The sequence below is a fragment of the Eulemur rufifrons genome, unplaced genomic scaffold (genome assembly GCF_041146395.1).
Source record: "Eulemur rufifrons isolate Redbay unplaced genomic scaffold, OSU_ERuf_1 scaffold_150, whole genome shotgun sequence".
NCBI classification, from domain to species: Eukaryota; Metazoa; Chordata; class Mammalia; order Primates; family Lemuridae; genus Eulemur; species Eulemur rufifrons.
Window position 1 is genome coordinate 92,085 of NW_027182932.1, and position 22,416 is coordinate 114,500.

Sequence of the window (22,416 nt, forward strand, 5' to 3'; positions counted from 1 at the left end):
TACATTTATAGGTTGTCTTCTATTAGAAGTGTAAAATATTAGGGTTTGTAATGGAGGAAATTTGTAATTTAATGTTTGTTAGGTTTGGACACATAACCCATTTTGGATAAAACCAAAATCATTTATAGCAAGTACAGAAACTAACAGCCTAGGTTTCATAATGTAGTTCTAAAATTTTTAGAGCAAGGTGATATACTCATTTTTTTATGTAGTAAATTGTTGATAAGCTATTACAACTCAAATCTCTTCCATAATTTATGATTTTTTGCAGACTTCCATTTTTATGGAGAAATGTGTAGACAGCAAAACTGTGCTTTAGGTCATTTTTGTATGTGATAGTGTTTTTGATATGTTCAGAATGCAAAAATTTGGCTCACACCTGTAATCTTTGCACTCTGGGAGGCTGAGGTGGGAGAATTGTTTGAAGGCAAGAGTTCAAACACCCTGAGAAAGAGTGAGATCCTGTCTCTACAAAAAAATAGAAAAATTAGCCAGGTGGAGTAGCACACACCTGTAGTCCCAGCGAGTCGGGAGGCTGAGGCAGGAGAATCACTGGAGCCCTGTAGTCTGAGGTTGCAGTGAGCTGTGATGACACCACTGTACACTGGCCCAGGCCACAGAGTGAGACTCCATTTCAAAAAAAAAGAAAAAGAAAGAAAGCAAAAATTTGAATTATGCAATCAGCACTCAAAATTTCTGTTTATATAGATTTATTTACTTCCCCAGGATACAGTGTTGTACAGTGTTTTGGAATTATTAAATTCAGACTTTTCCATGTTAAGCTATGGATCCCATGCTGAACAGTGTACAGTCTCTGTCCCACAGAATGTAAAGAAAATGTCAAAACACACTCTGGGAGGCCGAGGCGGGTGGATCGCTCAAGGTCAGGAGTTCGAGACCAGCCTGAGCAAGAGCGAGACCCCGTCTCTACTAAAAATAGAAAGAAATTATATGGACAACTAAAAATAAATATATAGAAAAATTAGCCGGGCATGGTGGCGCATGCCTGTAGTCCCAGCTACTCGGGAGGCTGAGGCAGGAGGATCGCTTGAGCCCAGGAGTTTGAGGTTGCTGTGAGCTAGGCTGACACCACGGCACTCACTCTAGCCTGGGCAACAAAGTGAGACTCTGTCTCAAAAAAAAAAAAAAAAAAAAGAAAATGTCAAAACAAACTAACTCTTACGGGAACTGTGCTGTGCTCTGGCAGGTCCAGTGCAGGTTGTGTAGATACATAGGACAGTTTTATGCATCAAATACTTGAGGCTAACAGAGAAGCCCTTTATAGTGCCCCACTTTTTATGATTAAGCAGGAGAAAATTGAATACTTTCTTTTCACTATTCTTTTATATTGATTTCAATAATTTTATGGCATATTGCTGAATTTCTATTTAGGAGAAGATAATTATTTTCCTTAGATTTATAAATATTAATAAATCTTTTCAAATATGGCCAAAGTTATTAATTTACATGTGATATACTTTTTTGTTCTTATTAAAAACTATGTTTTCTCTGGCTTGAATTTGATCTTCTGGCTTTAGAAAAAGTTTACGTATGTCTTTTCTCTCTTATATAGTCAACCTCATCCTCTCAAGTGAATCTTTTTATAGAATCTCAAACATTTTGAAGTCTTTCATATTTGAAACAAACCGTTCAAACCTGACCTTTGTTGGAACAAGGTTAACTGAATGTGCATTCTTTCCTGAAACCCTATCGAAATGAGCGTTGTTATGTGTGTGTGTGTGTGTGTGTGTGCATGTGTGTGTGTGTGCATGTATGTATATCCATATATATAGACAAAAAGAATGAGATAGACTAGAGTGTAGAAAAGATGACATTTTGGAAACTGGAAAGAAAGTGGTGGAAGTGTCTTTTGATTTAGCAGGAAACGTAAGTGCCTGAGAGGGAAGGTCAAGGAACATGCCAGTTTGAGCCTCAAAACCATGGAAATCTCAAGAATTAGAGGCACCAGGTCCCTCTGGGGGTGGGGAAGTGAAGGGAGCTGAGAATAGGGTGATCGCTCCCAGTCTGTGGTAGTTACGTGCACACAGCCCTTCCCCAGCACCTGCAGCCAGCTCACTACCCTTTTCTATACTGCAAAAGCCTTGAGGTGTATTTTCTGAAAAGGACAAATGAGAACAGTTCTCATTTAGACTGTCTTGAAAGTGGGTGATGCCCTTCTAGAAACAGATACTAGGAGACAGTCTAGACTTCTGCTTCTGGCCATGGCAGAGCAACTACTAATGGACTTACATTCCCACCATCCATGATGAAACTGGGTAAAATACACGAGGCTATTGCTTTCCAGCACTGGGCAATAAGCAGTATAAGACTGCAGTCCCGGCCGGGCGCGGTGGCTCACGCCTGTAATCCCAGCACTCTGGGAGGCCGAGGTGGGCGGATCGTTTGAGCTCAGGAGTTCGAGACCAGCCTGAGCAAGAGCGAGACCCCACCTCTACTAAAAATAGAAAGAAATTATATGGACAGCTAAAAATATATATAGAAAAAATTAGCCGGGCATGGTGGCACATGCCTGTAGTCCCAGCTACTCGGGAGGCTGAGACAGGAGGATCGCTTGAGCTCGGGAGTTTGAGGTTGCTGTGAGCTAGGCTGACGCCACGGCACTCACTCTAGCCTGGGCAACAGAGTGAGACTCTGTCTCAAAAAAAAAAAAACACAAAAAACAAACAAAAAAAAAGACTGCAGTCCCAAGAGGAAGTAAATAGAGGAGATGAGCCCACAGTTGCCCTGCTCTGTGTCTGGGAAAATGTCTGGACTGGGTCTTGGGGAGCTGGAGATGTGATAAGAGTTCAGAGCAGTTGTGAATGTCAGCTCGTAGTCCTGGTAATTAAGACAGTGAATGCTGGTTTAACTAGAAAGTGGGGTATGACTTTATTGAGAAGATAAGAGGAAGGATAGTGTATGTGCGTTTGTGTTGGGGGTGGGTGTATGTGGAAGAGATTAATTGACTTGAGGTAGGACGTCAGTAGGTAAGGGTGGGGCTTATAAATACAGAGGTAAGTACCAAAAAACAAAACTAAAATAGAGGGCAGGGATTGCCATAGGGTAGCAGCAATAGGGGTACGGGGTTTGGGATTGTTTGATTTTTGAAAAATCATATGTACGTATTTTAATTAAAATGAGGATAAAATTTGCATAACCATAGACCTTCATGTGTCTTCTGATCTCTTTCCAGGTCCTTTCCCATCTGCCTCCTCCCTTTGTTCAGTCTGTCTTCTAGGAAGAGCTCTCTTTCTGTTTCAGTTTCTCCACCTGTCACTTCTTAACCCACCCTGATCTGGTTTCTAACAATATTATTTCAACAAAATACTACTACTCTTGCTAAAGTCACCAGTGACCAACAGTTTGCTAAATCTAGTGGACTTTTCAGTTCCTTTTGCTTTTTGACTTTTCAGTGATACTCTGCACTTTTTGAAATCCTATCTTCACTGGATTTCTATAGGATAGCTCTCCTGGATTTGCTCTTAGTTCTTGGGGCCTAGGTCTCTTTCTGCCATATTCTGTCCTGGGGAAGTCAAATCTGCATTTATGGTTTTGGTTACTATTACGTGTCTCACAGATCTTCAGCATGTGCTCTCCTGAAGTCCTCAGCTGTATCTCCACATAGCTGCTTGGCATCTTCCCTTGGATTTCTAAAAGGCATCTGAACTTAGTCTGCCCCAAACCAAACTCAGCACACACATGCACACACCACTGCCTTCTGCAAACTTAGTCTTCTTCCCACAGTCCTTACTTCAGGACCCTGTGTAAGCCAGAAATGGAAGCTTTGTCCTTGAGACTTGCCTCTCCCTCATTCCCCGTCCAAAATTAAATCCTGGTGATATTTTCTCTTCATTTTGCACCCTGTAGCTGGAAGCAACTTAAAAAAAACTATCATTTTCCAAAACTGCAGTTAGTCTTCCATTCCTTGTCCTGCTTTTTCTCAAAAATTCTCCTCCTCTTCTTCCTCCTCCTCCTCCTCCTCAATTCAAAATTTACTACAAAGCTACAGGAATCAAAACAGTGTGGCACTAGAATAAGGATAGACATATAGACTGATGAATTAGAATTTATTGTTCAGAAATAAACCCATAGATCTATATGGCCAGTAGATTTTTGACAAGACACTGAATCCATCCAATTCGGAAAGAATAGTCTCATCAACAGATGGTGCTGGGATAACTTGATTTCCACATTGTAGAGAATGAAGTTGGACCTCCTACCTCACATCATATATAAAAATTAATTCAAAAGGGATCAATGACCTAAATATAAAATCCAGAACCCTAAAACTTTTAGAGGAAAACAGAAGTTAATCTTCAGACTTTTGATTTTGCAATGGATTCATAGGTATGACACCAAAAGCATGAGCAACAAGAAAAAAAATAGATGTTATAATTTATCAAAATTTAAAACTGCTATGCATCAAAGAACATTATCAAGGAAGTATAAGGACAACCTAATGTTTACCAAGCTTATGTCTGACATGGGACTAATATCCAGAATCTATGAAGAACACTTACAACTCAACAACAACCAAACAGGCAACCCAATTCGAAAATGGGCAAAGGACTTGAAAAGACATTTCTCTAGAGAAGATAACAGATATCCAATAAGTACATGAAAAGATGCTCAACACCATTAGTCGTTAGGAAAATTCAGATCAAAACCACCATGTGATACTGCTTTACATCTACTAAGATGGCTGTTTTATTTTTTTGAGGAAAAAAAAGAAAAAATGGAAAATGGCAAGTGTTGGTAATGTGGAGAAATTGGAACACTTGTACAGTGCTGGTAGGATTGTGAAATGGTACAGCTGCTGTAGAAAAGTGTTTGCTGATTCCTTAAAAGGTTAATCATAGAATTACTATGTGAGCTAGCAACTCCACTTCTGGGTATATACCCAAAGGAATTAAAAGCAGACTTCGGCAGATGCCTGTGTGCCAGTGTGTCCTGCAGCGCTACTCACAGTACCCGAAAGGTAGAAGCCACCCACGTGTCCAACAGGGGAATGGGTAAGCAGAGTATGATATTCCATACAGTGGAATATTATCCATCCATGAAAATAAATGAGGTTCTGACACAGGCTGCAACATGGATGAACATTAAATCATTATGCTAAGTGAAATAAGCCAGACACAAAAGGACAAAGAGTGTAAGTTTCCACTCATGAAGTATCTAGAATAGGCGTATGCATAGAGACAGAAAGTAGCTTTGAGGATACCAGGGGCTGGGAAGAGGGGAGAATGAGAAATTATTGTTTAATGGTTATAGAATTTCTGTTTGGGGTGACAAAAAGGTTTTGGAAAATAGTGATGGTTGCAAAACACTGTGAATGCACAGTAATTAATGCCACCAAACTGTATACTCAAAAATGGTTAAGGTGGCAAATTTTATAACATATTTTACCACAATTTAAAAAAGTTAAAATCGAATCCCCGTCCCCATCAGCCTCTGCGGTGGGCGCAGGCGGCCCGCTTAGCTGTCCCCGCAGCGCCGCCTGGGGGCCGCCACTGGCACAGCGGGTCCCGGTGTTCCGTAAGTGCCATGACCCGGGCTTAAGAAAACGTACAAGCTGTGATTCAACAAAGCTCACAATCCCTCCGCGTTAGGGATTTCTTTTTTTTTCCTTTTTGAGACAGAGTCTCGCTCTGTCCCTCGGGCTAGAGTAGTGTCGTGGCGTCCTCACAGCTCGCTGCAGCCTTAGACTCCTGGGCTCCAGCGACCCCTGGCCTCCTGCGTCGGCCTCCGTGGGTGGCCGGGGCTGCAGGCGCCGCCGCGCCCGGCCGGCCTCGCTGACTCCAGGTAGGGACGGGGCCTTGCCCGGCTCGGGGGTCTCGAACTGCTGGCCTCGGGCGACCCTCCTGTCTCCGCCTAGAGCGCCAGGGTTCCAGGCCTGAGCCGCCACGCTTGGCCAGGGTTGCTTAATTTAGGACTGTGACGTACGCTTTTCCTCAAAGTTTGTGTATGAATCAACATTTTTCTGATAAGAAAGCCAAAGTCTCGGCCCGGCGAGGTGGCTCCTGTGATCCAGCACTCTGGGAGGCCAAGGCGGTGAGATTGTTTGAGCTTAGCAGTTTGAGACCGGCCTGAGCGGGACTGAGACCCTATCTCTACTAAAAAATAGAAGGAAACTTGGCCAGGCAACTAAAAATATTTTTAAAAAATCAGCAGGGCATGGTGGCGCATGCCTGTAGTCGCAGGTACTCGGGAGGCTGAGGCAGGAGGATCGCTTGAGCCCAGGAGTTTGAGGTTGCTGTGAGCAAGGCTGACGCCACGGCACTCTAGCCCGGGCAAAAAACAAGCCAAGGAAAAAAGCCAAAGTCTTAAAAGTGCTCGTGACCCCCAGAGAAATAACTGTGTTTCAATATGTAGAGAATCTATTGCAAATAGCGGGCCAGCCTTTTCTTTTGAACAACTCTCTGGATGGACTTTGCAGAGGAGAAACTTGTATTTGGCCAAAGTTTCCCTTCTCCGCAAATTACCTCAGGGCAATTTTCTAGGCGTGACTGTGGGTATCTTTATGGCCTTCTCTCCCACCCTGACAAATGAACCTAAACATTTCTGAAGGAAGGATTCTCTTTGCCAGCAGGGAGCCTGGGGCCATCTATCAAAAGAATGCCTTTGTGGTTTTCCCTTTGGGGGCTGGAAAACTGATAGTGATCGCTAGACAAAGGCCTTGGAATCGAAGTGCCTGGGGACAGAACGCAGGAGAAGGAAGGGGATTTGGTTAAGTGTTGCTGTACACTATGTTTTATCCCTTTTTGAAAAGAAAAGAGTAGAATTTCTTTAAATTCTGGCTGTGAAACTGTGCTACTTATCCAGGCACATCTTTAAACAAGGCCAGGGAGGACCAGGCCTTGTAAGAGTTATTTTTGTGTTGCTAAAAATTTAGAAATGTGAGCTCCTGTGTCAGTCTTAGTTTGAATCCCAACTCTGCCACTTACTAATTGTGGGACTTCGGGTCGGTCACTTGGCCTTTCTGTACCTCAGTTTTCTTATCTGTAAAATAGGAATAGTAGTATCTATATCATAGGGTTGTTGGGAAGATTATATGTGTTAATATGTGAAAAGTATCTTGAACAGTGAATGCTATATAGTATCACTCAATAAATGTTAACTCTTACTATTCAAAGAAATTTTAGAATGGAGATTTGGGTTGAAAATGGGACTTTGAGCAGTATAAGTTATAATTATTAATAGTTTACAGTACTCTACTTAATTTGAATACAAAGAGCCTCGGAAACATGAAAGAACGAGGTATCACAGTCTCTACATGCTAGAACTTTATAATCTCTTGTGGAAAATATTTAACAATTTGAGAGCAAGGCCCAGTTGGCAATATTACACATTAAAAGCACAAATGCTAAGATTTCCCAAATAAGGTGTGATAACCAGAAAAGACTCACTGGTAGACAGAACTCAAGCTGAAAGTTGGATAAGGTTTTTGATATGAGAGAAAGGCATGGAGGAAAGAAAGGCATCCTCTGTTTGGAACACAGAGTGAGAGGAGGGTGTGACCATTAACAGCTAAAGATGCATATGCTCCCGTTTGAGGCAAATAAAAACAAAGTTACAGTACTCCCTCGGCTGTACTGGGGTTTTAAACTCAGGATTTTCATAGTATTATGTTTATTTATGAAATTTGGATAAAAATATCCATGTCTTTTGCCTGCATCTGGTGATAATCATCGACTCAGAATGGGGTGGGCCAGGTAAGGCTCAGCAGAGTGACGTTCTTGCTTCACTTTCTCCAGCTGACTTTTTTGCAGCAATTTTTTTTTTGGTAACAATTTCTTTGTAGAATTGCTGTTTCCTAAATGGAATGGCAGTGGTAACAGCTTACTGTTGTGGTTTTTAAAAAATATTTATTTATTTTTTACTTTGAGTTTTTGTTTTATAACCATTGTGTTTTTCCAGAGTTAGTTTCATCCTCTGGAACTCAGAGAACTAGGTAAAATTACATGGATAAATTGAGGTGAACTTTTGTCCTAAGTGGAGCTTGAATTCAGTTAACATTTCTGATTTGGTTAAAATCACAACTTTTTTCTTTTAGGCCAACGTAAGTAAGTACATTTCCTACAATTGTTTTTTGTAATAGAAGGAAAAGCGCTTCTATTTTCTTTTTTCCTATTCACTTCTTAACCCATTCCAGCCTTGCTTCTATACTCGTCACTGCTCTGAAGCAGCTTTTCCATGGATGTAGCAACGCTGCTGTGACGGAGGGGCTGCGGTGAGCCTGCGTATGTAGGGTGGAGAGTGTCAGTGTCGCCTGGGGCTCATTAAAGTTACTCACAAGTTTTCTGTTTTTTATTTTTGAGGGTCACGAGCTACTTTTACTGAAAGGAGTCTGTTGTATTCCTCAAATGCATTTGAGCAGAAAAAAGATTGAGGACTATAGCAATGATCTCTGCAAGTCTTCCGGTCTTGGTCTTCCTTTTTGATGTCTCAGTCTTTGATAAAACAGAAATGAAGGCTTACTCTAGGATCTTGTTGTTTACATAACAGCTGAAAAAGTTGAGTTTAAAAATTTTGTATTGCAGATTTAACATGTTGAAACCTGTGCTAGGCACCTTGAAAGACATTAGATGTAAAAATAAATGACATGTCTTGTCTTAGTTGAATTAAAAGAATTCTTTTGAGGAATATGTAGTTATGTGTACAAGCAATAAATTTGTGAGAGAGATATAAACAAATTACTGTTAGAATACAAAAGACAATTGAGTTTGATTTAGTTTGGTCAGGGAAGATTGGATTAGAGTAAGTCCTAGAAAGGACAGTTTTTACTAATTAGTAATGGGGCAAGGGAGAACATTCCAGAAGAGAGAACCGCATAAACAAAGGCTAGAGGTGTAAGGGTTGGGGGCATATTTGGGAATGTGAATAGTACAGTTTAATAGTGATAGAATACACATCCAGGTAAGAAGGGGCCGAAAAGTTGGTTTGGCCGCATCAACAAGGACCTTAAATGATCAACTGTCTACACATAGGATCTAATTTTCTTTTTATTGGTGAACACCCAAATTACAATTCTTTTCTTGTATCTAGTCACGTCATTAATCATATTTACTAGATTAGAGAAGGATTTTTGTCTCTTTGCTTATTGCTGTATGTTTAGAGCGTCGAAGAGCTCCTGGTGTTGTCACAGGCGAATGTGAATTATATGTTAAATCAAGGAATAAATTTAGATTTTGTAAGAAGAATGTCAGTGGTTATACTTTAAAGAGATTTTGTCTCAATAGGTCAAGCTGTTTCAGATACTTTTATAGTACGCCCCAAACTTCATTGGATTCACCTCGCTTGGATTTGTCTTTCTCTTGCATTCTTTGTCATGTTCTACTTGGGCTTTTTTTTTTTTTTAATACCTGTCATGAATTTAATGTAAATCACAATTCGGAGCCTGTCACAATCTCAAGCCTTAAAATACTGAATACGTGTACAGTGTGACAACAGTAGGTAACTTGGGGCCCCCATTCGCTGGAGCCAGTCCCACCTGGAAAGCTGTGGCAGGAGTGAAGAACAGAGTGGCGACTGCTTAGTCCCGCTGGACCTTTGCTCGTCTTCAGGAAGGACACTCCGGGTTGGGGAGGCCACATCCCGGCCCAGCCAGTGAAATCGTCAGCGTCGTTCCAGTCATTTTTGCTCCTGTGTAAACCAGAGCCCTCGAGGTCTCTGTCCATCCCCGGGTGGGTCCAGGTGGAAGGGGCGAACTGGATCCCACTGCGGCCCCCCGCGATGGCCCTGCTGACCACCTGCAGGAAGACGCGGGTGTCCCCGTGCCATGACGCGGAGCTGTCGCGGGCCACGGCCAGCACGGTCGCTGCGGTCCTCCAGGGACACGGAGGCGGACCCTGGGCCGCAGGGCAGCCGGCAGCCGCGGGCCTTAGTCGGCCCAGGGTGCTGGGGTCGCCCCGGCTCCACCGCGCATTGCTCGGTTCGGGCAGAAGGGCTCGCGCTGGTGGCTCCTCGGCCTCGTCCCCGGGACTCGGGACTCCGGGCGGGAGAAGCCGCAGCCCCGGCTGGAGCCGCAGCCTCCCTCCTCCTCTGAGGGCCGCCGGGGCCGGGAGCCGCGTCCACTGCGCGGCGGAAGCTCCGTCCGGCTCCGGTTCTGGGAAGCGAAACCTCCTCGGGCTGCAGCTCCCGGCGCCCGGCCAGGGCCGCCCGCACCGCGCCAGCGTCTCCTGTCCCCGCGCAGGTCGCAGGCGGCCGGGACAAAACCGCGTCCTTGAGAAGTTTCTGCAGCCCCCGGAGCCGAGAGGCCGCCTCCCCGCCCTCCAGAAGCTTCCACGGCCGCTCGCTCCGCGAAGGCAGCGGTGAAAAAGTCGCCCTTCTCCTCCTCCACCTCATGGCCCTGTCGCTTTTGCTTCCCTACTTGGGCTTCTAGTGCGAACGACCCTCCCCACAGGGCACCTGTATTGCGAGGTGTACCTGCTGTCTGTGTCTTGGTTCAGGCAGAGCTCACAGATCTTTGATTTTAACATTGCATCTCTTTTCCTGAGGTGTGTAGCATTGCATCATTCTTTAATCTCGATTTTAATCATTTCTAGAAATATGTGACGTCACTTTTAGAGTTTTTGCCACTTGGTTCCCACTGTGTTCTTCTGCTTGTTATATTCTATAAATAGTTGTGTTTCCTATTTTAATATTATTTACAAATGTTAGCTTTGCTGCTTCATATTTGATAGTTCTGAATAAATTATTTATAATTTTATATATGTGTATTTTGAAAAAACTTACAAGTTTCATTATATATTAGCTATACCTATTTGTATTATTCCTTAGTGTTCTAGAAATTACAATATGCATGCTTAATGTACCATAGTCTCCCATGAATTAATATAATTCATTTACAATATATAATATATAACATTGTAACGTAATACCACTTCACAAAAAATGTAAGAGATTTGCAATAGTATCATTCTGTTTATTCCCACTTTCCCATCTGTTTGCTGTGGTTCTCATGTATTTTACTTCCACATGCATTATAAACCTAATGACACCTATCAATTATTTTTATCTTTGGTTTAAGCAGCCAATTATCTTTTAAAGAAATTAACAAAGGAAAAGATTGGCTCTTATATTTTTCCATATATTTACCATTTTGCAGAAGACGTCTCTTTCTTTCTGCTTAATTTTTACTGAAGCTAGAATTAATGTCTCGCCATCCGAATTTTCATATTGTGGACAATTTATATGTCATATATTACTGTACAATTCATAGTTCCATGCATATGCCAAATTTTCTCTACTGGTTTTAGGTTATTTTTTGGCAAGCATCAGTATTTTTTACTTTTTTTTTTTTTTTTTTTTTTAGACAGGATCTCATTCAGTCACCTATTCTAAAGTGCAGTGGTGTCATTACAACTCAAAGCAACCTCAAATTTCTGGGCTCAAGTGATCCTCCTGCCTCAGCCTCCTGAGTACCTGGGACTACAAACATGTGCCACCATGCTTGGCTATAATTTTTTTTTTTTCCTAATTTTTATAGAGATGAGGTCTTGCTTTTGCTCAGGCTGGTCTTGAACTGCTGGCCTCAAGCAATCTTCCTGCCTCGGCCTCCCAAAGTGCTAGGTTAGACAGGATCTCATTCAGTCACCTATTCTAAAGTGCAGTGGTGTCATTACAACTCAAAGCAACCTCAAATTTCTGGGCTCAAGTGATCCTCCTGCCTCAGCCTCCTGAGTACCTGGGACTACAAACATGTGCCACCATGCTTGGCTATAATTTTTTTTTTTTCCTAATTTTTATAGAGATGAGGTCTTGCTTTTGCTCAGGCTGGTCTTGAACTGCTGGCCTCAAGCAATCTTCCTGCCTCGGCCTCCCAAAGTGCTAGGTTTACAGGCATGAGCCACCATGCCTGGCCATTGTTTATATATTTTTAAATACTTCCTTATGTTTACCACAGTGCTTTATACAAAGTGGGCAACTGTGTATTTTTTCAAGTGTGTAAGAATGACTGAAATTTTGTTGTTTTGTCTGAGTCTTTCTATAATCTCACAGGGTTAAGTTGTATTATTACAGTTCACCATTAGATGTCACTTTCTAACATATGTTCTTACCACTGAATTCCTGCTGTACAGCTGATCAGATCCTGAAAGTTGGCACTCCTCTATGAGTGCACTTAAACTGAGAAGTTTCTGTCTTCTTTCATCTTAAAGTTTCTTTCATCTTAAAGTGATTACTCTAAAACAGAAGTGTTTCTTAATTGTAATTTTCATTATCTTTTAGTTTTACATCTAAGTTTGTACAGAACCAACTGATTTTCCTTAAGTTTTCTTTAAATTTGAATACTGGCATTATTTTTTATTTATTTTCTTGGAGCAAAGTCTGGAACTATTATAAGTAAAAGTGTGAAGAAGCAGGATATTCAAGAATACCTTTTAAAACATGTTCAACATGTATTCTGTCGGTAGTGTAATTCTGAAAACCGTCTCATTCTAGGAGCCCCACTGACCCCAGCCTAACTTGAAGTGAGTCTTCTCAGGATAAGCTTTGATAGCAACTGTGGGGTTTACTTGGGTTTGTCAAGGAAAGGGAGAACTGAGGGGGCTGTGAAAAGAAGTGTGGAGGTGGAGAAAGAGGAGATTCACAGGACTCAGTTGGCAACCACGCAACACAGTGAAGTGCCGAGAATGAGCTTCCCTCGCTCATTCTCTTCCCTTACAGGACAGGAAAGGTCCGGGCAAGGAGATTTTAGGAATCCCAGAAGCTTTAACGTGTACTGTATTTTTAAGGCCTAGATTTTAAACTTAGCATTATAATCTGTAAGACTTAGAGATATGTTTCAGTTGTTGCCAAATGCTGGGATTCATGATCTAACACAAAGTTCGTGGTGAAGGTTTCATAGGCTCACTCTGTTCCTAACAGATGAGTCCCTCCAAGCTGAGTCAGGAGAGGCCTCTTTTGTAAAACCCGCAGTCACCAGACACCCAAGCTGTGGCCCCAGGGTTTTCCCCAGTCTTGCCAGGCACAGGTGGAAAATCATCTGGAGGTCGGGTGGCTATTTTCTTCAGATACTCCAGAATACTGAAATGTGAATAAAATAGCAATGTTGTTTCTTAATAATGTAATAAATACCCCTGAAATTAACATCTATTCAAGAATATGATTGTTCCTAATAATTTGTGGCCCTCTGGTATCCTGTTTGCCAGCTTTTCCCATCTTACCCCAGAAGTAACTATTAATACTTTTTGCATTTTCTGTTCATGGTTTTATTTTATTGAAATGCTTCCATTTATCAATATATGCATACAGAATTGGACTTTTTAAGCCATGATTATAATAAACCAAAGTACAAACAATTAGGGCATTTAAATTCCATTTTATATTGATCAAATTACAAACAATGCATCATTGATAAATGAAATTTTGTCTTGTAATATTTCTGTGCATTAGAATAAAACTTAAATTTATTTAATAAAACATGTTGGCATAAGGTAGCCACTTGTCCTCTTTGGGAAAACCTTAACCCTTTTGTTTTTAGACTCTCACTTTTTATGAAGTAATGAAGCAAATGGTAACTTGCATGAAGAAGGTGGTGAGGTGGACGGTAGGGAATGAGGCAGAAAGTTGCCAGTGCTACCTGCTACCTTGGTATGATCAGTAGTCAGGAGGCACTGATGATGGTACTCACTTGTGTTGATAATAATTCAATTTGTAATGTTTTTTTCCCTTATGTTTTTATGTCTTACTACAGCTAAAGAAGTAAATAGGTCATGGCACATTTAACAAAAAGATGACAGGCGGATACAAAAGCTATCCAGCATCTTTGGGCAGCCATTGAGATTATATGGAACCAGAAGCAAATTGCCAATGTTGACCATATTACAAAGTAAGTAAATTTAAACAAACAAACAAAAAAATCCCTGTAAAATTTCATGTGAGACCTTGGGGGGAAAGTCCAAAAATACATTATTATGCTAATCAACATACATTACAAAGGACTGAAGTCACTTACCGTGCAGGAGTATATAGTTAGAAAAACAAATACAGAAACATACACAAGCAACTTGTGTTTATAAAATAAATATTAGATAAGTAAAATATCAGTATGTACTATTTATAATAGTTTTGCAGTTATCAGAATTTTTAACTCTTTAGGTCTTTTATTAAAATGGCTTTTAGTTAATCATTTGCTTTTATGTAGTGAAGCTGTCAAAAAATAGTATACTGTTCGTTACTCATTGTAATACAGGACAAGCATGGTATGTGCAGTAAGTAAATAACATCTTGCCTGTGTGCTCACGCTTGTAATCCTAGCACTTTGGGAGGCTGAGGCAGGAGGATATCACCTTAGCCCAGGAGTTGGAGGCTGCAGTGAGCTATGATGATGGCATTGTACTCTAACTGGGGCCACAGAGCCCCTCAAAGACCCTCTTAACAAAACAAAGCAAAATTGCATTAGGTCATAGCCCACTGACAGAATTTTTAATAATTTCATTCTATATTTTAGAAATTATTAAACAAACCACTCAGTTTTTAAAAAGAAAGTTCCTCCCACCCTGGTTTCTAATGCTATTTATATTGGTAGACAAAGATTCAGGATACAAAATAAAATCAAACTAATTTATGACTCTTCTATTTACTTGTTACATACTAATTATAAGGATGTCTTAAAATAAGAACTTGGTTTTATTTTGTTTCTCTGGGTATTTTTAAAGGAATAAAGCCAAATTTATCCTAGCACTCTGGGAGGCCAAGGCGGGCAGATTGTTTGAGCTCAGGAGTTTGAGACCAATGCAAGCAAGAGCGAGACCCGTCTCTACTAAAAATAGAAAGAAATTATATGGACACCTAAAAATATATACAGAAAAAATTAGCCGGGCATGGTGGCGCATGCCTGTAGTTCCCAGCTACTCAAGAGGCTGAGGCAGGAGGATTGCTTGAGCTCAGGAGTTTGCGGTTGCTGTGAGCTAGGCTGACACTATGACACTCTAGCCCGGGCGACAGAGTGTGAGACTCTGTGTCAAAACAAAACAAAGCAAGAGCCAAATTTATCCTTTTAAATGTTTGGAGGTTGGTTTTGTTGTTGTTGTTGTTGTTGTTCTTGTTAATTTAGATAAAATTTCTTTATACCTATATCTCCATAGTCTTTAAATGCTATGTGTAAAAATGGAAAACAGATAATTTACAAAAGCTCACTTAAACACTTTTTTTTTTGGCCTTTGTTAATAAGTAACAAAATTGAATTACATATATTTTTGTCCCTTCCCTGTATTCTGGTGAAGAAGATCATAAAATTACCTGCAAGGGAAGGAACAGAAGATAGAGAAAGGGTTCAGGCTCTGTGTGGCTCTGACTCTACACTCACGCTCAGAATACTTTAAAGCTGACCATGCACAACTCTTAGCTCCTGTAGGTTAGTGGAAGGAACAAAATAATACTGTATGAAAAATAAGAATAAAATACGTTGTTTTAATTATTATATTTTTAATTAAAGCAAATAATTTGAGGTGTGGTAGCTAAATACAAATTACAGAGAGGTGATGTTGATAATACAAACATTTAAAAAATCTCGAAGACTTAAAAGTAGTATTTTCTTATGGTTGAGACTTTTAACAAAACAGTTTTTGTATATCAAAATTGCTCACAGAAGGCTGCTGAAATGCAATACTGTTCTTTGGATTCGTTTTTAAAAATTAAAATCATGTAAGCTTGACTGAACCATTTCAGTTTTTCAGACTACTCCTTTTTCTCACGTGTGGCATCTTTCTAGATCTCACGTGTAGCATCCTTCTAGAAGCTCTAGGGATGTTCCCTAGGAAGCTGTCAGACTCTCCTAGTGAATGTTGCTGTTAGGTTGTGACCACCTGCCGTGTGGGAGTCAGAGAATTAACCCCGCAGTGCCTGATGCAGAGGTCTGTTGGATTATCACAGCACCTGTGTGTGCGCAAGTTAAACTGTGGCAGAAGATGCAAAGGTTGTTGAACAGGATTGCACACGCCTTCTCCTTCTGTATCGCGGCTTGTCGGTAAGTGTTCCTTTCTCTCCTTGCTTCATCAGTGTAGCCTCAAATGATGCCAAGGGTTATCTTCCTTCATGTTGTGAGGTCCATAGCTCCTAAATTAAGTATCAATAAATTTATTTTACCTAGTAAATAGTCTTAGTTTTATTAGTGTCATATAAAGGTTGACGAAAAGAAAGGAAGAAAACCCGAGGTTAAGTGCTCAGGAGGGGTTCCTCGTGTGTCCTCTGCCTCATCCCCTCTGAGAGCTGTGCGGCATTTCCTCTCATCACAGTGGTTCACGTCCAAGCATTCTGTGCTTCTTTCCCAACATCAGTCACAGTCGTGACTGTCTCCCTGCTGGACAGTTGGCTCCAGGGGGTACTGTGCAGAGAACTGCCTGACCCAGTGCCTTTGCTTCTTGCCTGCTGCATTTGCCTGAGGTCAGTTAGGAAGTGGCATGGGGCGAGGACAGGAAGTCCAATCTTTTGCTGTAAAGCCTGATATTCCTATTCTGTACTTTCAAGCCTTGGATTCATTTTAAGTCAAGTTGTTCTGCTTATTTACAGTTAAGTCTGAACACAGAGGTGACTTTTAAACTTTAGAAATGGCTGAAGTTACAGAAGGCTGCAGAAGAATTATTGTTAGGATTGCATATGTAGTCATTAAGTTTCACTCTTTATTTTGACTCGTGACTCCATTATAAAAAAAATTGAAAGCTACATAGTTTGAGTCGTGCATTCAAAGTTATGGGGTTTGGTGTGACCACCTCTTAGGCAGTCCTGCATCCTGCGTCCTAAACATTATCGTTTACTTTGGTATAATGGCTTCGTTCTGCTTGTTTCTGTTCTTTTGATCCGTGGATTTCTCATCCATCTTTTTTGTTGTGGCTTTCATTTGGCATTTATTGATTGGGGGAAACTGGGTCATTTGGTTTCTCGCAGTCTGGCTTTCGAGGATCGCAGCCCTGTGGTCCAGTTTGACCTGCTGCTCAGTCCTCTGTATTTCCTGGAAACTGATGGTTGGTCCAGGGGCTGTGGGTGGGTCGAGGCTGCTGCACAGGCTGCGGAGAGTTGTGTTTTCAGGAGGCACATGTGTCAGTCGTCTCATTTTGTGATATATGTAGCTATTGATGCTAGATCCAGTAATTCATTAAGAATTGCAAAATGGTGGTAATCTAATTTTATCTTTCCTTTGCTAACTGGAATGCTTCTGTAAGGACACAGGCTCCCCATTATCTGCTATTTGGTCACGCTGTGGTATGGTTCACATGGGAAAAGTAGGAGAAGTGTTTAATTCCTTCTCTTCATGTATTTATCAGTTTTCAAAATAGCATCCTCCAGTGGTAACCAGCTAGGTTTTTTCTTTTAGTTGTCATTTGCAATCCATGGACTTAAATACCCTTGAGATACTTGGGTCCGTTTTTGACAAAACCCTTACTGATGCTGAGGTTTTCCCAGCTTTGACCAGCGGGAGCCTCTGTGTTGGCTCCCGAAGTTCGTTGCTGCTTTCTTGGGTGACAAGGTTTAAGGCCCATTTTGTACACATCCTAAACCACTAGTTTCTTCCAGGGGCTCTGGTTTCTTTTAGTTTGAAATTGTATTTCAACAGTACTTTCTGGCCACTCGTGTTGCTACCATGTTGTCTCTGTAGGCCTTGGAATGGACAGAGTTAGGAAGTGAATATACTTTTAAAAGATAAAAACACCTCATTAATTCATACTGATATTTTCCATTCAAATTTATGACTACTGGGTTTTATGTATCTCTTCTATCTAAAATCTTACCTTTCCTCTGACATGGTGAGAATCGTGGATATCATGAACAATAAAATTTTAGAATATCATATAATTAGTCAATATTTTATTCAACATTATATACACAGCTATCTGAGAATAAGAAACTTAAAATTATATATAGTTATGATTAATTTTACTATTATATATATTTAGTTTTTATTATTTGAGGCCTGTCTTAGTGTGTTTAGTCTTCTTTTCCTGTCTTCTGTGTTTGTAATTTTCAATTGAATTCTTTTCATCTTTTTTCTTTTTGATTTTTAATTTTTTCATTCTTTGCAACTTCTGTTTATCTGATATTATCTGCTGTATAATCACTCTTGTGTGGCTTCTAGTTTAGACTTCACTTCTGAAGTGATTTCTTTTCCATTTACTTCAAATGTTTAACTCATTCCTGAGTTTGTCTAATTCTGATTTACAGCTTTCCTATTATATCATTTTCTTAATGTCTTTTCTCATTTCTTGAAACAGTGGACCCTGGTTTTCTTCTGTTTTGCAGGCGTATCTTTCTGACACGCTTTCATCATAAGGGTGTCACTCTGTCCCGTGAGCCGCAGTCCTTCCTGTTGTCATTCTGGTGTGAAAATCTGTTTTCCCAAACTTGTAGTAGGGAGAAGTGGGTCTGAATCCTTTTACTAGATTCGTGGCTCTAATGCTTTTCTTATGCCAGTTTTATGAAGTGCTAAAAGTATGGCCTCATATTTCTTGAGATTTCCTAGATTTTTCTCTATCTTTCCCCCATTTTTCCTTGAACCACCCTTTCTTATACTAAAGGTCTTTTTAACTGACTCCAGTAGTATTTGATACTTTAATTCCTCACACTTCTCTATGATATGGGGCTTTGTCCTGGAAGGGAGCTTTGCCTAATTTTGAGTGTCAGAGGGCTGTCGTGCTCCAGCTCCTCGGGAGTTTGCCACGGATCCGTGCGTTACTGTGGATCGTCTCACGTGAGGGTGTCTCACCCTGTCCATTGCAGCTGCGAGTTTGGTCCTCCCGTGCTCAGCTCCCTAGATTCCCTGCCGTGTCCCTCCTTGTCCTCCGTAGCTGTCAGTACCGATTGCAACTGTAGCTCTTGCAGATTTGTCCTGACTGCTCAAATTTTGGGATTCACAGGACTCCTTATCGCTTAATTTTTTTGGTACTGTATATGTTATCCCAGGGCCTTTTGCTTTGTTTTGTTTGCTACTCTTCCAGTAACTCTGTCAAGGAGGTTTGGGGGCGAGTTTAAAACTGTTACCTCCACCATCTTCCCAGCTGACAAAAATCTTGCGATTTTTCTTTAAAAAAAAAAAAAAAAGTTGTTTAGCACTCTGGGAGGCTGAGGCGGGTGGATCTCTCCAGGTCAGGAGTTCGAGGTCAGGAGTTCAAGACCAGCCTGAGCAAGAGTGAGACCCCGTCTCTACTAAAAGTAGAAAGAAATGATCTGGCCAACTAAAAATATATATAGAAAAAAAAATTAGCCAGGCATGGTGGCGCATGCCTGTAGTCCCAGCTACTGGAGAGGCTGAGGCAGTAGGATTGCTTAAGCCCGGGAGTTTGAGGTTGCTGTGAGCTAGGCTGATGCCATGGCACTCACTCTAGCCCAGGCAACAGAGCAAGACTCTGTCTCAAAAAAAAAAAAAAAAAAAAAATTTGTTGCTAAAGGCACTGGATATTTTCTGAAGTTCAAAAGCAGAGCTAAAAGCAATAAAAAAAAAAAAAAAATCCCTTTTAGCAGAAACAAACCCAAGGCATGTTCTTTATGTTTGTATATAACGCTGGACACCACAGAATCCACAGCAATATCACCATCAAATACAGGATTCTTAATGTAGTAAGACTGATGTTGCAATTTTAAAAGGAAATTCCACGAGTAGAATTTGTGGCCTTTTAAAGCAGTTATGCCTCAGATCCTCATAATTGATTGAACTCTTAGCAACTAATAATAATCTTCTTATGTCAATAACAAAATAGGAGTATGTATCTGTGTTCATTCTAGACGTTTACTCCACTTAAGTGTGATGATATCCAACATTCAGAGTTCATAGCAGTACCTGTCCATGACACCTCCCCAGGAAAGAGTGTTCTGAGTCCTTTTTACCACTTTCTTTTAATTTTCCTTGTTTGAAAGAACTGCTAGTGTATCCAAGAAAGTAGGAAAGGTGCTGTAAGTTACAGAATCACTGCTGAGATTTATTCAATAATTCAAATCTTTAAAAAAATATACCTAAGGGAAACTTCTTTTACAAGTTTTATTATTTTGCTATGGAAAGTATTTTTACTGAAAAGATAAATCTGAGCTCAAAATACATATCTGGGATAAAGTCTGATGTTTTGATTAACGGTGAAGCTGTCCCTCTGGTTTAAAGCTCATGTTTATAAATTAATAATAACATAAAGTCTATAGATGTCTTCATTTGGGAACTAAATAAGCACGAATTTTGGCCTCTCAGAAAAACGTTTTACATTTCTAGAAATGGAAGGATGTCTTCTAATGTTTAATCATCATAAAATTGAAACAGTTGAGTCATTTTATCATTAAAAAAGGAAATATGGTAGTCAGTTGAGGGTTGTATGAAGATATGCCTAGGTAATAGTAGTCCTTTTCAGTTTAAATGTCTATGACACTATAGTTGTCACATTAATTCATCACTTTTATGTAATTTGGATAGGTGTCATTAAAGCTTTGAAATAGTTACTTAACATTTCTATTAAATATTTATAAAATATTTTTATGCTTAAGATGATGTTAGCCCTTGTTTTACAGATTTCTAATCAAGATATAAAGGGTGAAGAATCATATAACAAAAAATCAGTAACAAGTGAAATTTAATCCTTCAATCATGCAGATTCCTAATGATTCATAACTCATTGTCATGTTATTTCCCTAAATACCATGTATAGTTTAATGTCCAATAAAATCAAGTTACATATATCACTTCCTTTTCTTCTTTAATCCAAACAAATTATGCACACCTAATTTGGGTAGTTATAACATGGCATTAGAAGGTTATAATTATTTTAAGTAATAGTTATAGTTTAAAGACATGCTTTTGAAACAGATATGGATGTTTTACTAGTCTCTACTGGCATTATTACCTAGGCAGTGTTATGGGGGAGGTTAACTTATTTTTTATTGACTACTTGGAAAAAGCAATCAAAATAGTCAACCTGTATGTTTCCTTTCTGTCTTGAGTAACTTTGACTTTGTGTTTCTAGAGGTGATCACATTGTGACTAGCATGATTAGACTAACAGTGGATTGGTAGACTAGTCCCATTCAAGTTAATGTTTCAGAATAAGGCATCAATTAATTACATGTATTGCTTACTTTAGGGTCAAACCCCAGTTAGAAAATGTGACTTCTGACCTCTTGTGACATGTTTGGCATTGAAATTTCTGAGTTCTCCTGGAGTTCTTCCTGTCACTACAGATATACATAAGCCCAAACTGTAAGTCCTCTTCATGTGTATGTTGACTTTGAAGTTGCAACTAGGTACATATTATTTCTTTTTTTATGTATTATAATTTAACTCGTTGAAGCCCAATTTCCAGGAACAGTTTATTTAAGTTAAAGTTTGCTATGTCTCTCTGTCTTAGAATTATTAGAGAGGAGGAGAATGGCCATTCCTAAGTTACTTCTTTGTAAATAAGTTAGTTTGAAAAACCACCAGTTATTATCCTGATTATGTAATTCCAAGGATTCTTCTTGGAATTACTCATTGTATTCTCCTTTCGATCTGCGGGGAGTTAGCTACACTCCCCGCAAAGAGGTTTTTTTTTTCTCTTTGTTCCAATCAGGTCTCTCAGGCAGGGGTCATCGCAAAGGATGAAAAATATAGTAGGAAACAGAAATAAAAGATAAAGTAATGGCAATAATAATACACAGAGCCAAAGATATAGTTTATAAAGTAAAGGTTTATGAAAATAAATAAATAAAGGAATGTATCCGGATGGATATATTTTTACCCGCATCTAATATATCCCTGACTGAAACTCCACACAGATATTTTATAGGGTACATACAGGCTCCCCATTGCCAAGGGCAACAGGATTTGCATACTAACAGGCAGTTTACTTTAGGGTCAAAGTCTCCCAAAAGGCTACTACAGATCCTTAAACTAACTCCAACTAGGGGAACAATGAGTTACAAAATCATCTTGGGGCAAACTTGTAAGTTTTATGATAAGGCTATTACTTTAGCAAAAAACAGAGACATCTTTGCTCCGGTGATTGTGTTCTTGGGGACAGAGATGATCCCAGAAGTCAACATGAGCTGTGCTTTGTGTTAATTACTTGAACTGCACGGTACCATCTGGGCCCGGCTTGGGCATTAGCATATCTATATGATCAGCTCTCATCTCTGGGGGTCTACCTGTCAGCTCCTGCAACCTTTTGGTTCTAAGGAAAAGGCCTGCCTTGTCTTTCAAAACAGGTGAGAACCAAAGGCCCAGTTTACAGCTGTCTCTTTGAAGTGCAGCTTCTACTGATCAGCGAGATGCCCTCCTGAGATGAGGCAGCTTTTCAAATAACACATTTATCTTTTCTTTAAGGCAAAGCCTTATTTGACTTCTGAAATCAAATCTTGTCTCCAGAAATACAGGCAGCATTTCTATAACTCAGTATTCTTAGGCTCAACATCAATCTATATTGATTTATTCTTCTTACATATCTTGTGAAAGTGGATTGGCAGATATACT

General features: G+C 40.1%; 1 long non-coding RNA gene across 1 annotated transcript in view; it reads left to right on the forward strand.

Moving 5' to 3' along the window:
• The window catches only part of LOC138379728 (uncharacterized), a 66,156-nt gene that overhangs the window by 23,368 nt on the left and 20,372 nt on the right, over positions 1–22,416 (forward strand). The window contains exon 3 of the long non-coding RNA XR_011232293.1: positions 13,697–13,831. This is a non-coding gene — a long non-coding RNA (uncharacterized lncRNA). The remainder of the gene's footprint in view (positions 1–13,696; positions 13,832–22,416) is intronic.